General features: G+C 43.2%; 1 pseudogene; it reads right to left on the bottom strand.

Moving 5' to 3' along the window:
* Positions 1-18,312: 18,312 nt before the first annotated feature.
* On the bottom strand, positions 18,313-19,137 carry LOC122122122 (annotated as a pseudogene).
* Positions 19,138-21,142: the final 2,005 nt, after the last annotated feature.

Below are 21,142 nucleotides of genomic sequence, written 5' to 3'. Positions count from 1 at the left end.
AAAAGAAAAAAAATGACTTCAGGTTCTATTGTGAGCTCTTCCGCAGGTCAGAGCCTGCTAATGTGGGCTGTTGGCAAGGCAGCAGGCATACTGCACGAAGCTCTTCTACTTTAAAGGGGAGGACACATGAACTTCCCGGAGTTGAAGTAACATGTGGAACAGGCTCTGGGACCTGTTTTCCTAAACAACTTGATGTCCATCAGGGGAACAATTACTGATGGACCATTCATTCCTTTATGGTTCTGGGCAGTGACCTCAGAGCTTCACATACACTAGGCAAGCGCTCTACCACCAAGTTCCATTCTCCACCCCTACCCTTGGATCATTCAGGTAGAATTATTCAATTTCATTTGACTAAGGGCTGTGTGTACACCAGCCATGCAAAGCAAATGTCTCTTTTCTTTTCTGTTTCCCTGTTCTTTCTTTCCTTCTTTCTTTCTTTCTTTCTTTCTTTCTTTCTTTCTTTCTTTCTTTCTTTCTTTCTTTCTTTCTTTCTCTCTTTCTCTCTTTCTCTCTTTCTCTCTTTCTCTCTTTCTTTCTCTCTTTCTTTCTCTCTTTCTTTCTCTCTTTCTTTCTCTCTTTCTTTCTCTCTTTCTTTCTCTCTTTCTTTCTTTCTTTCTTTCTTTCTTTCTTTCTTTCTTTCTTTCTTTCTTTCTTTCTTTCTTCCTTCCTTTCTTCCCTTCTCTCCTTCCTTTCCTTCCCTCCCTCCTTCTCTCCCTTTCTCCTTCCCTCCTTCCTTCCTTCCTACCTACCTTCCTTCCTTCTCTCTTTCTTTCTCTCCCCTCTCCTCACTTTCTCCCTCTTTTCCCCTCCCTCCCTCCCTCCCTCCCTTTCTTCCTTCCCTTCCTCCCTCCCTTTCTTCCTTCCCTCCCTCCCTCCTTCCTTCCTTATCCTTCCACCCTCCCTCCCTTCCTCCCTTCCTCCCTCCCTTCCTCCTTCCCACTTTCCTTCTCCTCCCTCCCTCCCTCCCTCCCTCCCTCCCTCCCTCCCTCCCTCCCTTCCTCTCTTCCTTCCTTCCTTCCTTCCTTCCTTCCTTCCTTCCTTCCTTCCTTCCTTCCTTCCTTCCTTCCTTCCTTCCTTCCTTCCTTCCTTCCTTCCTTCCTTCCTTCCTTCCTACTTAGAATCAAACTTACAGCCTTGTGCATGCTAGGCAAACACTACCATCATGCTATATTCCTAGGGGGGCTTGAAGTCAGGGTCTAGGTGCTGTCCCCGGGCTTTTGTGCTCAAGGCTAATCCTCTACCACTTGCACCACAGCTCTACTTCCAGCTTTTCTCACAGACTTTCTTGCCTGGGCTCACTCTGAACCACTAGTCCTCAGAACTCAGCCTCTTGAGTAGCTAGGATCACAGGCATAAAGCACTGGTGCTTGGCTTTTTTTCTTCTTCTGGAAATCTCACTAAGTTGCCTGGGCTGGTATCAGACTAGAGATCCACTTGCCTCAGTTTTCAGAGTAGTTGAAATTACAGGTATGTGTGCTTCCAAACCTAGCTTAAGAAGTCTCTTTTTCTCTCAGCACTGAAAAGATCACTTCAGTCTGTTGTCGGCCATGTAGGTCTAGGATCCCTTTTATGTCTTTCTGTGTGGTAGAGAGGTTGGAGATGTTTGTGGACCTTCCTTACAAGCTTCATTGGGACAGAACTGTCTAAGCCTACATTGCTGGACTGAGGATGAATCCAGGCTCTCGGTGTGTCTGTGTTTCTGTTTCCTTAGAGACAAGCAATACTTCTTTGATTTCCTTTTTGCCCTGGGTCAGTTTGCTGTAGGTGTGCATCTTAGGTATTCTTTGGGAAGTTGAGCCATCTAGCAGCCACCCTAGCTCTAATCAGGATTGCAGAGGCCAAGACCTTCAGATGCGTGTTTTTGTTCTGAGCCTTTCCAGTTATACATAGAGGACTAAGAAGGGCAGAACTCCTGTCTGAAATACAGTGTACTTTGCTCTAAAAAAAATGAATGGCATCCCATGGATAGAGCTAGGTTAATGAGATCATCAGGTCTTGATGGTAACCTGATGATACATGGCAGTGTATGTACACCAGAGAGCCTCACTCTATGTCTCAAAGGACACCTGCATGGGGTCCCTGTCACAAAGTCTCCGTGGCCCTGGGTGGGGAGAGATTAAAGCAGGTGAGTGGAGAGATGGGTCAAAGCCCTGGATACTGCTTAGTTGCTATGATAATACCCTCCCCTAAGGGATTTGGCTCTAGCAGGCTCTCAGGTCAGTCTTCAGAGGAGGATCAAGTCAGTTCAGTTCTTATTTCTGAAGAACTTGCATGTGTGAGCCTGGCATTATGACTGTCTGGTGAAATTAAAAAAAAAAAAGCGTTCAAAATCCTGGACAGTCTCTTGGGAAGAACTTTACAGGAAAAAATTTACAAAACACTCCATGCTGATTTACCAGCTGGGCTCTTAAATTTACACCAGACTTTACAGAGCTACTAACACTTCAGAACCTAGAGGGAATTTTAATTCTTCAATATTCCTTCTTCTGGCCACTAATCAAAAGCTTTTTTGGAGAGCTGGGAAGGTGGCTTAGTGGTAGAGTGCTTGCCTTGCATGCCTGAGGCCCTGAGTTCGATTCCTCAGCACCACATAAGCAAAAAGAAAAAAGCCCGAAGTGGCGCTGTGGCTCAAGTGGTAGAGCGCTACTAGCCTTGAGCTGAAGAGCTGAGGGACAGTGCTCAGGCCCAGAGTTCAGGCCCCACGACAGGGCCCTCCCCCCCCAAAAAAAAGCTTTTTTTTGGGAGCCAGTGGCTCACACCTGCAACCCTACTTACTCAGGAGACTGAGCTCTGAGGATCATGGTTCAAAGCCAGCCCCAGCAGGCTCTCTAATCATCTACCCAAAAGAAAGTAAGCTGGAGCTTAAGTGGTAGAGTGCCAGCCTTTAGTGAAAATGCTGAGTAAAAAAGGCCTTCAGTTGAAGCCCCATATTGGCACAAAACCAAAATACAACAATGTCCTAGAGATTAAAAGAATTTTTTTTTTCCAGTAGTGGGGCCTGAACTCTGGGCCTGGGCACTGTCCCTGAGCTCTTCAGTTCAAGGCTAGTACTCTACCACTTGAGCCACAGCACCACTTCTGGGTTTTTCTGCTTATGTGGTGCTGAGGAATCGAACCCAGCACCTCATGCATGCAAGGCAAGCACTCTACTACTAAGCCACCTTCCCAGCCCTAAAAAGAAACTTTCAGCAACAAATAGAAGAAAAATAATAGAAGAAAAACAATAGAAGAAAATTTACTGATGTGTAAAGATATGGACACACTATGCATAGTATTATATACAGTATATTTGTAGTATTTTACATACAGTATATTATATACAGTATATATAAATAGTTGATTTGTGCAGAGGGAAAATAAGGAAGGGTATATACCTGGATAGCAACTGTGGTAATCTTAGGAATAGGATGCTTTCATTTTTCTTTCTTCACTAATAAATACGTTCTCACTATTTTTAACCTTGAAAAATACTCATTCTATGATCCAAGAAATTACTTTAAAAGAATAACAATAATAATTATTATTATTAATAAAACTAGCATTATTTGGGGCAGCAATAATGAAAAAGCATCTTGCCAGGATGCAGTGTGGCTGGTATGATAACACCAAAGGTCTGTGCATATTTTCCTTCTATGAGTGTGGAGAAGAAGACGTATCACAAAGTCACCAGCCATAATTTTATGCCATGTAGTCTCACTTCTTCCTATTAGAGGTGCAGGTGAACTATTTGCAACTGGCCACAATATAATTGAATGGGCAGAGAGGCTTCCCTGGGATAGAAAGGAGAGATGAAAGGGGGCGGGGCCTGCTGGGAGGGAGGTGCAGGCTTTCCATTCAGGCCACTGTTCAGCTCTGCATGGGAAGTAGCATGCAAGCCTCTTGGACTGACAGCTCTGCTGCTCCCCTTATAAATCCCTCTGATGGGACTTTTCATTTATTTTTAGGTTTTAAGTTTTCCTTCATAATTTTTATAATTTTTATTTTTAAAGAAAGAATCACTGATAATTTTTATTTTACTTTTTTACCTTTAAGTAGCTGCACAAAGGAGTTGCCGCTTAACCAAGCAGTTTATGAATACAATGCATCTTGATCAATGTCAGCCCTTTCAACATTCTCACTCAACCCTCCCAACCTACCCCTTCCCTGACCTTTCTTAATTTTGTATACACTGAATTCCTTTCTTTCCTTCCTTTCTTTCTTCCTTCTTTCTTCCTTCCTTCCTTCCTTTCTTTCTTTCTTTCTTTTTTCCTTCCTTCCTTCGTTTCTTTCTTTCTTTCTTTCTTTCTTTCTTTCTTTCTTTCTTTCTTTCTTTCTTTCTTTCTTTCTTTCTTTCTTTCTTTCTTTCTTTCTTCCTTTTTCCTTCCTTCCTTCCCTTCCTTTCCTTCCTTCCTTCCTTCCTTCCCTTCCTTCCTTCCTTCCTTCCTTCCTTCCTTCCTTCCTTCCTTCCTTCCTTCCTTCCTTCCTTCCTTTCTTTCTTTCTTTCTTCCTTCCTTCCTTTCTTTGTAAAGGTGATGCACAAAAGGGTTACAGTTAGGGGGCTGGGAAGGTTGGCTCAGTGGTAGAGTGCTAGCCTTGAGCTGAAGAGCTGAGGGACAGCGCCCAGGCCCAGAGTTCAGGCCCCATGACCAACATCCCCCCCCCCCCCCTGCAAAAAACGAAAACAAAAAAAAATAAACAAAAGGGTTACAGTTACATAAGTAAGGAAATGAGCACAATTCTTATAGTACATTGTTACTCCCTCCCTCATTTTCTTCTACTGTCCCTCTCCCAGTCCCCCTCCCCCACCAAGTTATAAAGTTCATTTCCAATATAGTGCCATGTGAGTATCGCTGTTGTAATTGGTTCACCCTTTGTCCTTTGTGTCACCATTAATTTTTTAATTTTTTGGTGTTGAATTCAGGGCCTTGTGTTCTCACTTTTTTGGCTTTTTTGCTCAAGGCAGATGCCCTACCGTTTGAGTCAGACCTCCACTTTAGGCTTTTTAACTGGTTAATTGGAGGTAAGAGACTCATGGACTTTTCTGCCCAAACTGGCTTCAAACTTTGATCCTCATATCTCAGCTTCTTGAGAATCTAGGAGTACAGATGTGAATCACCAGCTCTGGCTTGAGATGAAATTTTTATCAGCAATGCATTTCCTTAGTTGGGAAGACTATTGCATAAGGAGCCAAATAGAGCCAAATATGGGGCTGGGAAGGTGGCTCAGTGGTAGAGAGCTTGCCTTGCATGCATGAGGCCCTGGGTTCGATTCTTCAGCACCACATACGCAGAAAAAAAAATGCCGGAAGTGGCACCGTGGCTCAAGTGGTAGAGCGCTAGCCTTGAGCTGAAGAGCTGAGGGACAGCACCCAGGCCCAGAAGTTCAGGCCCCACGACCAGACCTCCTCACTCCCCCTAAAGAAGCCAAATATATGGTATATAGTTTTGCTAGGCCCACATTAAACATGAAGTGACATTTGTTCTCTGAAAGAATCACCAGGATGTTTTGTGCTGTGACTAGGATTGAGATTCTGGATGGTACTTTTGGAATATTCCAATGTTGGCCAAGCCCAGTGTGGGGGGAGTGTCAGATGGGAGGAGCAAGAATTCAGAGGACCCAGAGCCTACAATGGCTGGGAGTTGAGTGTGTGTGTGTGTCTATAATTGTGTTTTGATGATACACATAAGATAAAAAGGAAGAAAGAAAGAAAGAAGGAAAGGAAGGAAGGAAGAAAGGAAAGAAAGAAAGAAAGAAAGAAAGAAAGAAAGAAAGAAAGAAAGAAAGAAAGAAAGAAAGAAAGAAAGAAAGAAAGAAAGAAAGAAAGAAAGAAAGAAAGAAAGAAAGAAAGAAAAGACAGCAAAGAAGAACTCATGGGGAAAATGTCTTGTTGCCTAGTAGCCAGTTCTGATTTATCAGATCATCTGCCCGGAGGTGTGGCGGTAGAAGGCTATGGACACCTTGTTCCTTAAGTGAAATTGCTTAGGCACAAATCAGATCATGTGGCCAGAGCAGCTGAATCCTAGGACAGAGAAGGACCAGGTTGGCAAACTTGCTTCTAAATACTGTATCAGGGGTAAGGTTGCTTTTTTTTCTGTAGAGAATGGTGCTATTTGTGAAATAGTGCTTGGGGACTATTGAATCCTTCAAAATGGACAGGGTAAATGAGATGATGAAGAAAACTTACATGCCTAAAAAGTAGAATTCTCAAGGGAGAACACTGCTGTTTCCTCCTGTGGGAGTGTTTGGGATCCTGGGTTCAAGCTTAGTATTGTCTGTTTCAGCATGATATTGACAGCATTGAAGTCCATTTTTATCACTGAACAAAGATAGTAAGAAGTTAAGCCAGGTGCTGGTGGCACCTGGCATCCTATACACCTGTAATCCTACCTACTCAGTAGCCTGAGATCTGAGGATGGTATTTCAAAGCCAGACTGGTCAGGACAAGTCTATATCACATTCATTTCCAATTAACCACCAAAAAGCCAGATGCAGAGGTGTGGCTCAGTAGAAGAATGCCAGGCTTGAGCATTCAGAGACAGTGGTAAGGCCTTGGATGCTGTCCCTGAGCTTTTGTGCTCAAGGCTAGAGCTCTATCACTTGAGCCACCGCTCCATTTCTGTGTTTTTGGTGGTTAATTGAAGAGTCTCATGGACTTTGCTGCTTAGGTTGGCTTTGAATCATGATCCTCAGATCTCCTGAGTAGCTAGGATTACAGGTGTAAGCCACTGGCACATGGCTGTTCTCAAGTTTTATACATTGCACATAAGTATGGGTGCTTGTATTCAGCTGGCAGTGTAGTGGGTTTGTTTGTCAACATCATCACAATCAGTTAAATAATACAAGTTGCTATGATATTAGGATGGCCATAATGTCTCCAGGAGACAGCTTCTCAACTGTATTATATAACCTTCTTGCATGACATTTGGAAATTTCCTTATGCACAACATGATCGTGTTGATGGACCATCATTTTTCTTCAAGAGTTGACTGGGGTTTTCCAGATTCAGCTGCACCCTCCCACGCTGAAGTTTTGTGCACATGGTGGATATTTAGATGAGATTAGTGAATCCCTGAAGGCAATTCCCAAAGAAGAGTCAACGTGTGAGCAGCTGCAGCCCTCCTCTGGGAGAACACAGGTCTAAGTTTCATGAGCTCTGCTTTGTGTTTCCTTTCAAATCACACACATTACCCTTAAGTCACACCCAGGGAAGGACTCTGGGCTCAGGGTCCCCCGAGAGGTACACAGCTCTGCTGTCTGAATTTTGCTCAGCCGCCTTTCCCAGTTGAGTCACTGCAACCTGGAACTTCTTTTTCAGGTTCTAGTTGAGCAAGATTTTCCTCTTGGTCGGCAAGAGGGCTTCGATTTTATTGTTAGGACTTAACTCCGTGTGTGTGTGTGTGTGTGTGTGTGTGTGTGTGTGTATGTGTGTGTGCTACTGAGGCTTGAACACAAGGCCTGGGCACTGTCCTTGAGCTTTTTTGCTCAAGGCTAGTGCTTTACCACTTGAGCCACAGCTCCATTTCTGTTTTTTAGGGTAGTTAATTGGTGTAAGGCTCTCACAAACTTTCCTGCTTGGGCTAGCTTTGAACCTCACCCTCATATCTCAGCCTCCTGAGTAGCTAGGTATGAGCCACTAGTGCCAGGCAGAACTTGACTCTTGTAGCAATCATAAAGCTTCTCAAATAGTCTTGTGTCCAACTTGCCATGTCCAATGCAGAAGGGACCTGCGGTGGTCAAGATGCGCAGCACAAGGTTGACTGCTGTTTCTTCCTTTCCTATTGGCTTCTGTTCTGAAGAATACAGAGGAAAAAATCAGGACTTTCTGGACACAGTTAAATAAAAGAGAAAAGTTATCAAAAAGCTCAAAATCAAAAGTATCCTGAGAGATGACAGGTCTGGCTGTCAGTCTTTAACTAACTTGCCATGTTATCTTGGGTCAAGCCTTACTGTCAGGTAACATCAGTCTCTTCCATGGAAAAATGAGTGCTAAAATAGACAATTGCCAATTTATTATCTGACTGTAAAGTGATACAAGTCTACATTAAGACTTTGGATATAATGAGGGCATTCTTTCAATTATTTTGGCATCCTCAAACATTCACTTTTGTAGAACGGAAGATTGCTCAGAAATAGTTAAGTTGGTAGGAAAATTCTAGGTTTTAAAATGGTTGTGGCGTTGGGTGCCTGTGGCTCATACCTGTCATCTTAGCTACTCTAGAAACTGAGATCAGGAGAATTTTAGTTTGAGGCCACTCTAGGAAGGAAAGAAAAGTCCATGAAACTCCATCTCAGTGTACAAGTCGTTATGTCGAAAACGAACTTTACAACTTTGATGTGTGTGTGTGTGTGTGGGGGGGAGGATTGGGTGAGGGGGCGGGGGGGGGGGAGGATGGGAAGGGGAAACAAAGGAAGAGGCTACAATGCTTGATAAGAAATGTATTCATTATATTGCCCATGTAATTGTAACCCCTCTGTACAGTATTTTCACAAAAAAAAAAAAAAACTCCATCTCAGTAGAAGAATTTGGAGACAGAGGGTATGTCTGTCATCTTAGATACAGCTGGGAATGTGGCCTAGTGGTAGAGTGCTTGCCTAGCATGCATGAAGCCCTGGGTTTGATTCCTCTATCACATAAACAGAAAAGGCCAGAAGTGGCTCTGTGACTCAAGTGGCAGAGTGCTATCCTTGAGCAAAAAGAAGCTCAGGGACAATGCTCAGGCCCTGAGTTCAAGTCTCAGGACTGGCCAAAAAAAAAAAAAGGAAAAAAAGAAAATTATGGTTCAGGTACCAACCAGCCTGGAGGAAAAACCAAGAGCTTATCTAAAACAGATTATCAGAGGGTGGATGAATGAAAAAAGGGAACAGGGGACAAATACTGCAAGAATACTCATTGCACATACGTGATAAAGGAAGTGGTACATGTGAAATGAGTTTTTGGTTTGCCATCTTGGGTAAGGGGCAACTGTCAGCCCCTAACCTGGGCAAGAAGACGTCCTGTTTAAAGGGCCTCACTGGTGATATCCTGCCACCTTGTGGCCAGATGTGGACTTGCACTGAGTGTTGTTTCCTGGGCTCCAACTCCCTACCAAGTGTGCCTGACGCCTTAGGGTTGAGTGGACAGACACTGCAGAAGCAGTAAGAGATGGAGCTTCCGCACTTCAGGATCAACATCATCATACTGTGGGTTCAATTCCTTATTTAGAGTTCTGTGGTGAAGTTGTTTGTGGAGTAGCCCTGCTCCAAAGGCGAAGCCATATTGCTCCTCTTTAAGAGCGCTCAGGGCTGACAGCAGAGTAGAAACAGAGAAGCGCTGATATTTATGCCCCTAAATCCCATTTTTGCTTCAGCTAAGCCTTAGATCTAGAGTTGAGAGGCAGCTTCTCCCTGGTTCTGCAAATTAACCTGTTTATCCTTGAGGGATCACCAAAACCCCTATGTTCTCAGCAGAGATGGCATTTTACCAGTGGTACTTAATTCTCTTACCAAATTTCTCAACCTCTGTCTGTGGTAGTTACTATTCTCTTCTTCATTTACTAGATTGTGGATGTTCAGAGACATTAAGTAACATGTGCAACAGCACTCAGGTGAGAAATAGGACCCAAATGGAAGAGAAGAGTGATACTCCCCCCCCCCCCCGCCCCCCACTGTGCATGTGCTGGTCCTGGGGCTTGAACTCAGGGCTTGAGCAATGTCCTTTAGCTTTTTTTGCCCAAGGCTGGTGCTTTGAGAGCTACAGATCCATTTCTGGCTTTTTCTGGTGGTTAATTGGAGTTGAGTCTACTGGAGCTGTGTGCCAGTGGCTGCTCAGGAGGCTGAGATCTGAAGATCATGGTTTAAAGCCAGCCAGGGCAGGTAAGTCCGTGAGACTCTTAGCTCCAATTAACCACCAGAAAACCGGAAGTGGCCCTGTGGCTCAAGTGGTAGAGCACTTGCCTTAAGCTGAAGAGCTGAGGGACAGCACCCAGGCCCAGGGTTCAAGCCCCACAACCACTACCACCACCACCACCACCAACAACAACAACAAAAAAGAGACTACTCGACTTTTCTTTCCCAGCTGGCTTCAAACCTCCATCCTTAGATCTCAGTCTCCTGAGTGGCTAGGATTACAGGTGTAAGCCACCAGTGTCTGGCCTAAAGAGTGACTTTTTGAGGGGAAATATCCAAAATCAATTGAGGTGATTTTATTTGTGCTGTTCTCTGAACCTGTTGTGTTCCCATTTGTAGCATAGATTCAAAGGAAGCTGATCTTAAGGAGGGATTCCATTTGTGGGGAAAATATAACACATTCATGAATTTAATCTATCCATGCAAAGGAGGCTTGGGTGGTTGAGGAGATAGCAACTAACCCTGTAAGATCAAGTTCTGAGATTCATCTGTCCATGGCTTCCTAGGTGAATGGAGAAGCTGTGAACAGGGAACTCTCTTCGGAGGATAAAATCCACTCTGCTTTGTGTTCTGTTTGGGTGGGACTGGCATTATGTAGAATGACTGAGGGCCCCATAAAGTTCACACAGCCATCTCTCCTGGTAATGCAAATCAGTATTTGCATCAGGAAAATAGGTAATGTTTAGGGTATAAGATAAACAAAAAAAATTTAGTGTATCCTCTTCCCAAAACCCAAGTTTGGTTCTAGGAGAAAATACAGTAATGAAACACAACTTGTAAAGGAATTGTATTGAATATGAAGTCTCTGACCATCTGTCTAGGTGCTGTCCATTCCTGTGCAGCTCCTACCCAGGATGCTCGTGAATCACCCCCATCAACATACAAATCCACAAAAAGACCCAGCTAGGACTGGCAGCGCCTGGGTGCAAAAAGGTCCAGTTTGAGAAGCTGCTGAGTTGGTGGAGTGAGCCATCTGCTCGCATCACCCATGGTGATGGCCGTGCCTTGCGGCCTCTGTGGGAGACACCATGCTAGTTTACTTCATGAGGTATCAATTGCTGAGATTTGCTGCTTTGTCTTCACTGCAGGGAGGAATGATTCATGAATTCAATATTTATGTTTTTAGTTCCTATGCCTTATATATCTGAATTCTGTCCATTGTCAATCTGATTTGTGTGTATTCAAAGATAGTCAGGATAATCCATTGAAAAACACACATTGAGTATTTCTCCCCCATCTTTACACATACACACACACACTTTCCACACACACATACACCCCAATAGTTTAAGACATCACACCTTCTGTTGGCTTTCCCACTCAAGGCTAGCCCTCTACCACTTGAGCCACAGCCCCACTTCCAGCTTTGTGCTGGTTAATTGGAGATAAGAATCTCACAAACTTTTCTGCCAGGGATGGCTTTTGGACTAAGATCTTCAGATCTCAGTCTCCTGAGTAGTTAAGATTACAAGTGTGAGCCACTGGTACCCAGCTTAATTTTGATTTGTATGTGTGTGGTTGCTCACACGTGTGTACAAATGTGCATGTGCATGCATCAGTACTAAAACTTTTTGAGCTCAGAGGCTAGGTGCTGTCCCTTAGCTTTGTCACTCAAAGCTGGTGCCCTACCGCTCTACCCACACCTCCACTTTCAGTATTATCTCTTCTCAGGGCCTGGGCACTGTCCCTGAGCTCTTTTGCTCAAGGCTAGTGCTCTACCACTTTGTGCCAAAGCACCACTTCTGGTTTTCTGATGGTTAATCGGAGATCAGAGTCTCATGGACTTTCCTTTCTGGGTTGGCTCTGAATCATGATCTTCAGATCTCAGCCTCCTGTGTAGCTAAGGTTATAGGCATGAGCCACCAGGGCCCTGCTGTATTATTTCTTCTTATGAATTAAACCTTGAACAATCTGAAGAAAGCTGTCCAATCCCATAGCATTGTTGGATAATGGAGGCAAGCAGATGGGTCAGCCATGACTGTCCTCTTAGTAAGTCACATGATTGAAGTATGCATAGTTATCTCTCATTCCCACTGGGCACTGACTGTGGGACTTCCAGGATACACCCCTATTTGTTTTTTCCTTACAATGGTTCAGTATTTGTCTATAATCTATATAACCCTCTTGTATAAATTCTCTCTAGATGTCTTATATTCTCTAATCCAGTCTAAATGCTACGGAAATCATGAGTATAACAATAATTGTTGCACTTGTTTTAGCAGTACTGGACAAGAAAGACAAGGTCAATAGAGACTCATATCCTTCCCTCCCATTATTTCCTATTTGAGGTTATTTGCATAGAGGGAACATTTCTTGCTAATACACAGAAGCAATGGGTAGCAGCTAGGATAACAGGTCTAAGCCACTAGTGCGTGGCTTTTTTTTTTGTTTGTTTGTTTTAGTTTTAGTTCTTGTTTTTGACAAAGTCTTGCTTTGTGGCAGGCTAGCCTTGAATTTCATCTTCCTGTCTTAGTCTCCATAGTACTGAGATCACAGGCACGTACTACCATGCCTGGCCACACGTGATTTCAATAAGCTTTAACTAATCTGTAATGTGTATTAAAGGAGTAAACAAAGGACAAAAAGCTAGACTGAATGGGTATATGGAAGGGTGGTGGTAATAGTTTTCCCTCAGTGGTAGTGATGTGAAGGTCGACAGTATAGGCACAGATCAACTGTGTAACTGGCTTTTTAAACTACCATCTTATCATACCACCTTTTTTTTTCTTTGTTGTTGTTATTATTGGTCCTGGGGCTTGAACTCAGGGCCTGGGCACTGGTCCTTGACTAGTTTGAGACACAGTTTAGTTTCTGTTTTCCTGGTGGTTAATTGGAGATAGGAGTCTCCTGGACTTGCCTGCCCAGGCTGGCTTTGAACCACGATCCTCAGATCTCAGCCTCCTGAGCAGCTAGGATTACAGGTGTGAGCCACTGGTTCCTGGTCCAATTTCTCCTTTAAGTCACGACCAGGTGATGTTGGTGAGAGCTGGGGGAAGGTGCACCAGGCAAATTCACATTATTTACACTTTGATTCTTCTGGCCCATATTGGAGAACATCATGAAATGTGTTGTTCCACTACTGGGGTTTGAACTCAGGGCCTTGAGCTTGCTAGGTTAGGTGTTCTATCTTCCAGTTTGTTTATTTTAGGTTATTTTTCAGAGAGGTTCTTGAAGTTTAGGCTAGGCTAACCTCAGACCTCAGTCCTACTTACACCTTTCCCATGGCTGAAATCATAGGTGCATATTACATGCTTAGCTTATTAGTTGAAATGAGGTCTCGATAACATTTTCACCCAAGCACCCCTACATACAACTCCGCCCTGCCCCCACTTAAATTTACTTTCTACGTGACTAAACCTAGAACTGTACCTGGCTGTAAGGACAGTTTAGAAATGTGGATTGTGGCTGGGCACTGAGGGCTCATGCTTGTAATCCTATCTGCTCAGGAGGCCATCTCAGGCAGGAATGTCTGTGAGACTATTAACTCCAATTAACCATTAAAAAACCAGATGTGGAGCTGTGGCTCAAATGGTGAAGTGCCAGTGCCAGCCTTGAGTGAAAACTCTAAGGGACAGTGTGCCAAAGCCCTGAATTTAAACTTCAGTAGTAGAAGGGGGGGGAGGGGGAATTAGTGAGGGAGGGAGGGAGTCAGTGTCAGAGGGAGGGAGGGAGAGAGAGAGACAGAGAGGGACAGACACACAGAGAGAGACAGAGACAGAGACAGAGAGAGACAGAGAAACAGAGACAGAGAGATAGAGAGAGAGGGGTGGAGGGAGGGAGAGAGAGAGGCTTGACTTTTAGTCTGTAGACTCTCAGAGCAGGCTCTGTGGTACTTTGGGATCTTTGACAGTTTCAGTGGATCCTAACCTGGGACCTCTAGATCATTAAGATCTCCTGAACAATCTTCTGTATCCCTGAAAGCCTGATGAGCAATGCACATTCACCTGAGCAGAATCTCAGAGTCAGATGAATGTCCCTTGGTTTGAAACGATTTTATCACTACAGCATTTTAACACTCCTTATCTCATCTGGTCAGGTGGGTAGTAATGTCAGTTTTTGATTTAAAAATGATGGCAAGATTTATTATTATTCAATAGGTACAAGTTATTTGGCAAATAAATGGGCTGCTTGGGGGTGCTGTGGGGAAGGAAACACATGAGAAGAAGGCTGGGGAACAGGGAAAAGTTAAGAGGCTCTTGGCTAGAGTTGATGTTTTTCCATGGGACTGTAAAACTGCGTAGACTACAGCAGTGTTTTTCCAGCTTTGGTCTGCCTGGAAGTAACCTTCATTTGAGAGGTAGTTAGAATTCCAGATAGCTGGCCTCATTCTCACGGGTTCTCATTGCCTAGGTGGCGTGAGCAAAGCATTGTGACAGATATTGGACTAATGAATGCTAATGGAGCTAAACTTTGTAAGAAAGACTATGAGAAAGTCATTGGAATACAGGGTTTGCACCAGGCACTGGTGGCTCATGCCTGTGATTACTTAGGAGGCTGAGATCCAAGGATCAATGTTCAAAGTCAACCTGGATGAGACTTGGATCTCTGAGACTTGTATTTTCCATTAGTCAGCAAAAAGCTGGAAGTGGACCTGTGGCTCAAGTGGTAGAATGCCCGTCTTGAGCATAAAAGCTAAGTGAGAATCTGAGGCTCAGAGTTCAAGCTTCAGTACTAGCATAGACAAACAGACAAACAACTCCCCTCAAGCCCCAAAACTGTTGGTTTTGATTTAGATACTTTATTTTCTAGGCTGCTGGTAGGACCCGCATCTTCTTTTTCGCTTCTCATTTTGTAAAGTAGGGTCTTCAGACCTACCGCACACACTTGAAAGTGAACTTTTCATATGATAAATTATACAGGATTCTAGACACTGACACAGTGAGACCAAACGAGGATACTTTTAGGAGAAAAACATAAAGGCACAACACTTACATGCTTCTTTATATTTATAGAAAATCATATATATATATATGTGTGCATACATATTTTGAAAAGAACTCCAAGATATGGAAACAAGAGATTTTTTTATTTTAATCTTTTGAAGATTCTGTCTTTTCTTTATGGATGGTGCATTCATGTGGATATCTTTGGGAAAGGAGGGAGAGGGCACAGAACTGGAGGGGAAAAGGGTGTAAAAGTGCAGTGGTGAAGCTCACTGAATAGTGATGAAAGTGAACTACCCATGTGACTCATGTAATTGTAATTCCTCTGTATATAACCTCTATACCAGAAAAGTAAAATTTTTTTTTAAAAAAAACTAATGGTTGTAGAAGAAACCCACAAACAACATATGTGTAGCTTGTGGTGTTCAGGAAAGAATCAGTTAATTTTGAAAAAAAAGAAAAGAAAGAAAAGCAAATGAACTTAAATGCAATGATTTGATGAGGGACCCTTAGCACTCTGGCAGCTTGGGCCACCTGACAGGCCAGGCACCAATGGGCATTGGAGAAAACCTTCTCCGGTTTCTTATCACCATGGCAACCAGCACATACAGATCCCTCTCTGTCGGTTTCCAGGCTAGCGTCTCTACACACCTACACAGCGTCTACCTGTCTCATAGCAACAAGAGAAGGTTGAAAATGACTTTGGGTTTTCCAAACATTCTGGCAACAGGGCTTTCCATCCGAGCGTCCCTCTGTGATGTTTCCTGGGTGCAAAGCTGTTGGGACTCAAGACAATGGTTGCTAGAGAGAAGCTGGGTGGGAGGGAGAATCTGGGGCATGCCTGGTGTAAGTGACAGGGTGTGTGAATGGCCCTGTCATTTGGGCCAGTTGGAAACGAGAGGTGTGTCTTTAGGAAAGGTCATGGATCATATTTGTAAAGGCAGCTTTGAAAAGTCTTCTGGGAAGTGAACGGCAAGTGCTTTGCTCTGTGGAAGTAGCAAGATGAAAGAAAAGTCAAGCAGGGTTTGTCTTGGGGTGTTTGGGGATGTGGAAATGGATGCTTAGTAGCACAGCACAGCTCCATGGTGCTGAAATTTAGAACTTATGGAACTATCTGAACCTAACACTACATATCTCTTTTATTTTTCCTCTTTTTTTGGGGGGGGTCCGGTTGTGGGGCCTGAACACTGAGCCTGGGCACTGTCCCTCAGCTCTTCAGCTCAAGGCTAGCGCTCTACCACTTGAGCCACAGCGCCACTTCTGGCTTTTTTCTTTTTGCTTATGTGGTACTGAGGAATCGAACCCAGGGCCTCACGCATGCAAGGCAAGCGCTCTACCACTGAGCCACCATATCTCTTTTATTTTTGAGACAAATTGTGTAAGATAGATATAATCCCTGGGTTAGCGAATAATCAGGAATGCTCATTGCCTTAGATGAATCAGTGAAGACTTAGGACTTTATCATGTGCTAAAGACTCTAACGGCGTCTCTACCTGGATAGATATGGAGGAAGAATAGGAATTCATTGTTTCTAGAAGAAATACAAATGGCTTGTACACATATGGAAACATGAACAGCCTCATAAAGCAAAGGAAATGCAAATTAAAACAATGTGGAAATATCATTTTTATGCATTTTCGAAACCCCAAAGTTGTATAAAATACTGCCCCATGGGTGGCTGCTAGAAGTGTCAATCAGGAGATCTCTCAGAGGGCAAATTGCTAATACCTCCTCAAATTACAAATGTACATGCCTGAAGTTTCCAGAAATGTTTCCTCCAAATACGTTTGCATATGTGTGAAGTGACCTAGATAGGGCTTGTCGACACTGGCTTTTTTTTTTTTTTTTTTGCAAAGAAATGGTATCCAACATAAGTAGATGACTACTAACTAGAAGATAGCAAAGAAATATGACATATAAAAATAATAAAAAATAGTTTCTGTAGTGATTTTCACAGAACCCCAGGCTGTATTACTAGGAGAAAGGAGAGAGTATGAAACAGAGTTTATAGCATGTGCCATTTGTGATCTAGGAGTTCAGGGAGGGCCTCCATCTCTCCGCAGAGAAGGGTCTGTGGTTCCTTCTGGGAATGCAGTGCTATAGGACACAAGGGTCTGTGTTGACATTTCTGAGCATCCCCTGGTTAGATGAGGAGACTCAGCTTGACTCTGGTCTTCAGGAACCTCTGTGGAGTGTTTGCCCCAGCATCGCTGTCAGTCCAGCATCTAACTGTGTTAGTAGGAACTCTAATTTGGGTTTTTTGTGAGCCAGGATTTCGGGCTACCCCCCACTAATGCCCCCCACCTCCTGGCCTGACTCTTGATATGTCAGGCATTGGCATTCCAATTTGTTTCATTCATATCCAGTGACTCTGTGTCAGTAGAATAAAAGTTGTTAAAGACAGAATGAAACCACATTAGTGCCAACTAAGAAACCAGGCAATTCATCTTTATTCAAATGAAGACATCTGAGATGTCATTGACAAAGCAGCTATCTGTAAGACTAACCAGGTATGAAGTCCTTAGCCAACTGAGGCTTGTTGACATGTCTCCACTGACTTCTTTCTATTATCCATGGAACCTGGACTTTTGGTTTTCAGGGGTAGACTTTATATTGTTGTTGTTGCTGTGATGATGATGATAATGATGACAATGATGATAATGATGTATTGTCTTTGCCCAGAGTCCTCACATAAGATAGGAAACATTAGTTATCATTTACATTTTCTTTCTTTTTTTTTTTTTTTTTTAACATTTTGAAAGTTTACTGTAGAGTCTCAAAAAATTTCCTGACCATGATGGCTTTGAACCATGGACCTCAGATCTCAGCCTCCTGAGTAATTAGATTATAAGCATAAGCCACCAGCATGTGGCTTTAGCTTTTAATTTTTTTCCTATATGTACACACATATCTGTTACATTTACTTTCTAAATTATACTATATATATACATACATATACACACATATATGTATATGTATATTTGCTGGTACTAATGTTTGAACTTATAGCCTTATGCTTATTTGACTTGCTTGCTCAGAACTATGCCTCCAGCCCAATATTTTACTGGTTAATTGGAAATAGAGTCTAGAGAACCTTTCTGCCTGAACTGGCTTTGAACCTAGATCCTCAGATCTCAGCCTCCTGTATAACTGAACTATCAGTGAACAGCTAGAAGATGCCACCCCCCCCTTTTGGTGCCAGTTCTGGGGCTTGAACTCAGGGTCTGGCCACTGTCCCTGAGTTTTTTTGTGCTCAAGGCTAGTACTCTACCACTTGAGCCTCAGCACCAGTTCCAGCATTTTGGTGGTTAATTGAAGATAAAAATCTCCTGGACTTTCTTGCTGATTTCAAACTGTAATCCTCAGCTCTCAGCTGCCTGAGTAGCTGGGATTACAGGCATGAGCCACCAGTGCCAGGTTAGAAGATACCACTTCAAACAAGAGCAGCTCCAGAGGAAATTGGAGCTCTAATCAGATGTGCTCCTGATAAAGAGCCAGCGCTCCTAATAATGAGCTAGTGCACCTATTTAATTAAAAGCAGCAGCACAGTACGGCCAGTGCTGCCAATGTGGCTGCCCGCAGTCACGTATTCATAGTGAGTTACTCTTCATTCTTGCTGGGGTTCCTGGAAATATTCATCAAACATAGAGGAAGACTCAGCTTCTTGTTCCTTTGGTTCTTTAAATTCCAGGTCCTCTCCATACTGAATGGCAAAATCGATATTCTGTAACACAGTGTTCATGCTCTCCTCATCCGAGGGATCATAGGGTCAAAACCGCACCATGCTGTAGTTGTCAATCAGTCCACACATAGCATTAGTCAGTTTTTAAAATTTTTTTGCTTCTTAAGCCACTTGTGGAATCTTGTAATCAAGAATACATATCAGGATCCAGCAACTTCTCAATTATCTTCTTCGCTTTCTTGCTCAGCAGGTCCATTTTGGTCATGATGTTCACTTGAGGAATTTCCAGAGAGATCATAGCACTCAAGGCCGCCAGGACGCCAGAGATGAACTTGAATGACTCCACCACGAACTGGGAATCGACCAGAAGAACTCCACAGACTCGGGACTCCCACTGCTCCAGCTGCTGGACTGGCTGCTTCCTCACAGGCAGATGCGGGGACAGCTCAAGCTGACCTGGACAGTCAAAAAGGATGTAGTCGTCCTCCACATGGCCTCCTCCAGCCAGTCAACATTATTGGCCAAGTACTCCATGCAGAACACCAGTCCTCCGTTGGGTCCAAGCCTCAGCGATGCGTCCTCCATCACATCATCCACTTCAATCAGCTCCCGGATGTCTTCCCGCTGCCCGCGGGGCCCATGACATGCCCCGCGAACCAAGGCATTGCGGGACCCGGGGTCCCCGTCGGCTCCCGTCAGCCTCATTTACATTTTCTGTATGATATATTGGTCAGTTTCCCATTCCTCTAATGAAATACTTGAGTCAAAGTCCTTATAAAGAAAAGACGCTTTGCACCAGAATCAACTCCAAATTGATCAAAGACCTCGGAGTCAAAGCAGACACTCTGTAAACATTGCAGGATGGAATAGGAGAAACCCTAGGTCTCCTTGGCACAGGCTGAAATTCTCTTAATAGAGACCCAGAAACACAACAAATCAAAGAAAGGTTGGACAAATGGGATTACATGAAATAGCAGAGCTTCTGCATGGCAAAGGACATAGCTAGCAAGATCAATAGAAAGCCCACAGATTAGGAAAAGATTTTCACTAGCCATACAACGGACAAGGGTCTCATATCTAAAATATACCTAGAACTTAAAAAATTAAATCCCCCAGCAACAAATCTTCAAAGAAACAACTGCTCAATAAATAAGTGGGCTAAAGAGTTAAAGAGAAACTTCTCTGAAGAGGAAAGAAGGATGGCCAATAGACACATGAAGAAATACTCAACCTCCCTAGCCATAAAAGAAATGCAAATCAAAACAACATTGAGATACCACCTCACCCCAGTTAGAATGACAAAAATCAGGAACTTTAATAACAACAGATGCTGGAGGGGATGTGGACAGAAGGGAACCTTACTTCATTGTTGGTGGGAATGTAAACTTGTTCAACCACTTTGGAAAGTAGTATGGAGGTTCCTCAAAAGACTCCACATAGAGCTTCCTTATGACCCAGCAATCCCACTTTTGGGCATTTATCCAAATGTTTACAAACAAGACCACACTAAAGCTACCAGCACGACTATGTTTATTGCAGCATTATTTACCATAGCTAAGATATGGAACCAACCCAGGTGCCCCTCAGTAGATGAATGGATCAAGAAAATGTGGTATATATACACAATGGAATTCTATGCCTCCATCAGAAAGAATGAAATTGCCCCATTTGTTAGGAAATGGAAAGGCTTGGAAAAAATTATATTAAGTGAAGTAAGCCAGGCCCAAAGAAACATAGGTCCCATGGTTTCCCTTATTTGCAATATCTAGTATATGTCTGAGTCAAGCAGAAAAGGTAGATAAGGTGATGTTAGGGAAATGAACCCTAAGATATGTATTCAAATGTTTTTTTTCTTTCATGCATTTGTTTCTAACGCAATTATAAGATTATTTCTTTGTTGCTTTGTATGTCCCTGCCCCACAGTATAACCCCTGCTTTCACTGTATTTGATGTTGGTATAATTTGTGGAGGGGAAGGGGAAAAACAAGTCGTTTAAATAAGGGTACAGGTGGACCCATTGCAACAATGAGAAGTACAAGTTGTCATGTCGAAAATGAACTTTACAATTTGGGGGGGGGAGGATTGGGTGGTAGGCGGGGGGGGGGGGGGGGAGGCTGGGAAGGGATGGGAAGGGTAAACAAAGGAGGAGGCTACAATGCTTGATAAGAAGTGTACTCATTATCTTGCCCATGTAATTGTAACCCTTCTGTACAGTATTTTCACAATAAAAAAAATAAAAAAAATTTGTTTAAAAAAAAAGAATTCTAATAACAACAGATGCTGGAGGGGATGTGGACAGAAGGGAACTTTGTGCATTGTTGGTGGGAGTGTAAACTTGTTCAACCACTTTGGAAAGCAGTATGGAGGTTCCTCAAAAGACTCCACATAGAGCTCCCCTATGACTCAACAATCCCACTTTTGGGCATTTACCCAAATTATCACAGACAAGACTACACTAAAGCTACCAGCACGACTATGTTTATTGCAGCATTATTTACCATAGATAAGATATGGAACCAACCCAGATACCCCTCAGTAGATGAATGGATCAACAAAATGTGGTATATATATACAATGGAATTCTATGCCTCCATCAGAAAGAATGACATTACCCCATTTGTTAAGAAATGGAAAGGCTTGGAAAAATTATATTAAGTGAAGTAAGCCAGGCCCAAAGAAACATAGGTCCCATGGTTTCCCTTATTTGCAA

This window comes from Dipodomys spectabilis, unplaced genomic scaffold (genome assembly GCF_019054845.1).
Source record: "Dipodomys spectabilis isolate Male_0828 unplaced genomic scaffold, ASM1905484v1 ptg000204l, whole genome shotgun sequence".
NCBI lineage: Eukaryota > Metazoa > Chordata > Mammalia > Rodentia > Heteromyidae > Dipodomys > Dipodomys spectabilis.
The sequence above is the reverse complement of the archived record's forward strand: the minus strand, read 5'-3'. Positions and strand labels throughout refer to the sequence as shown.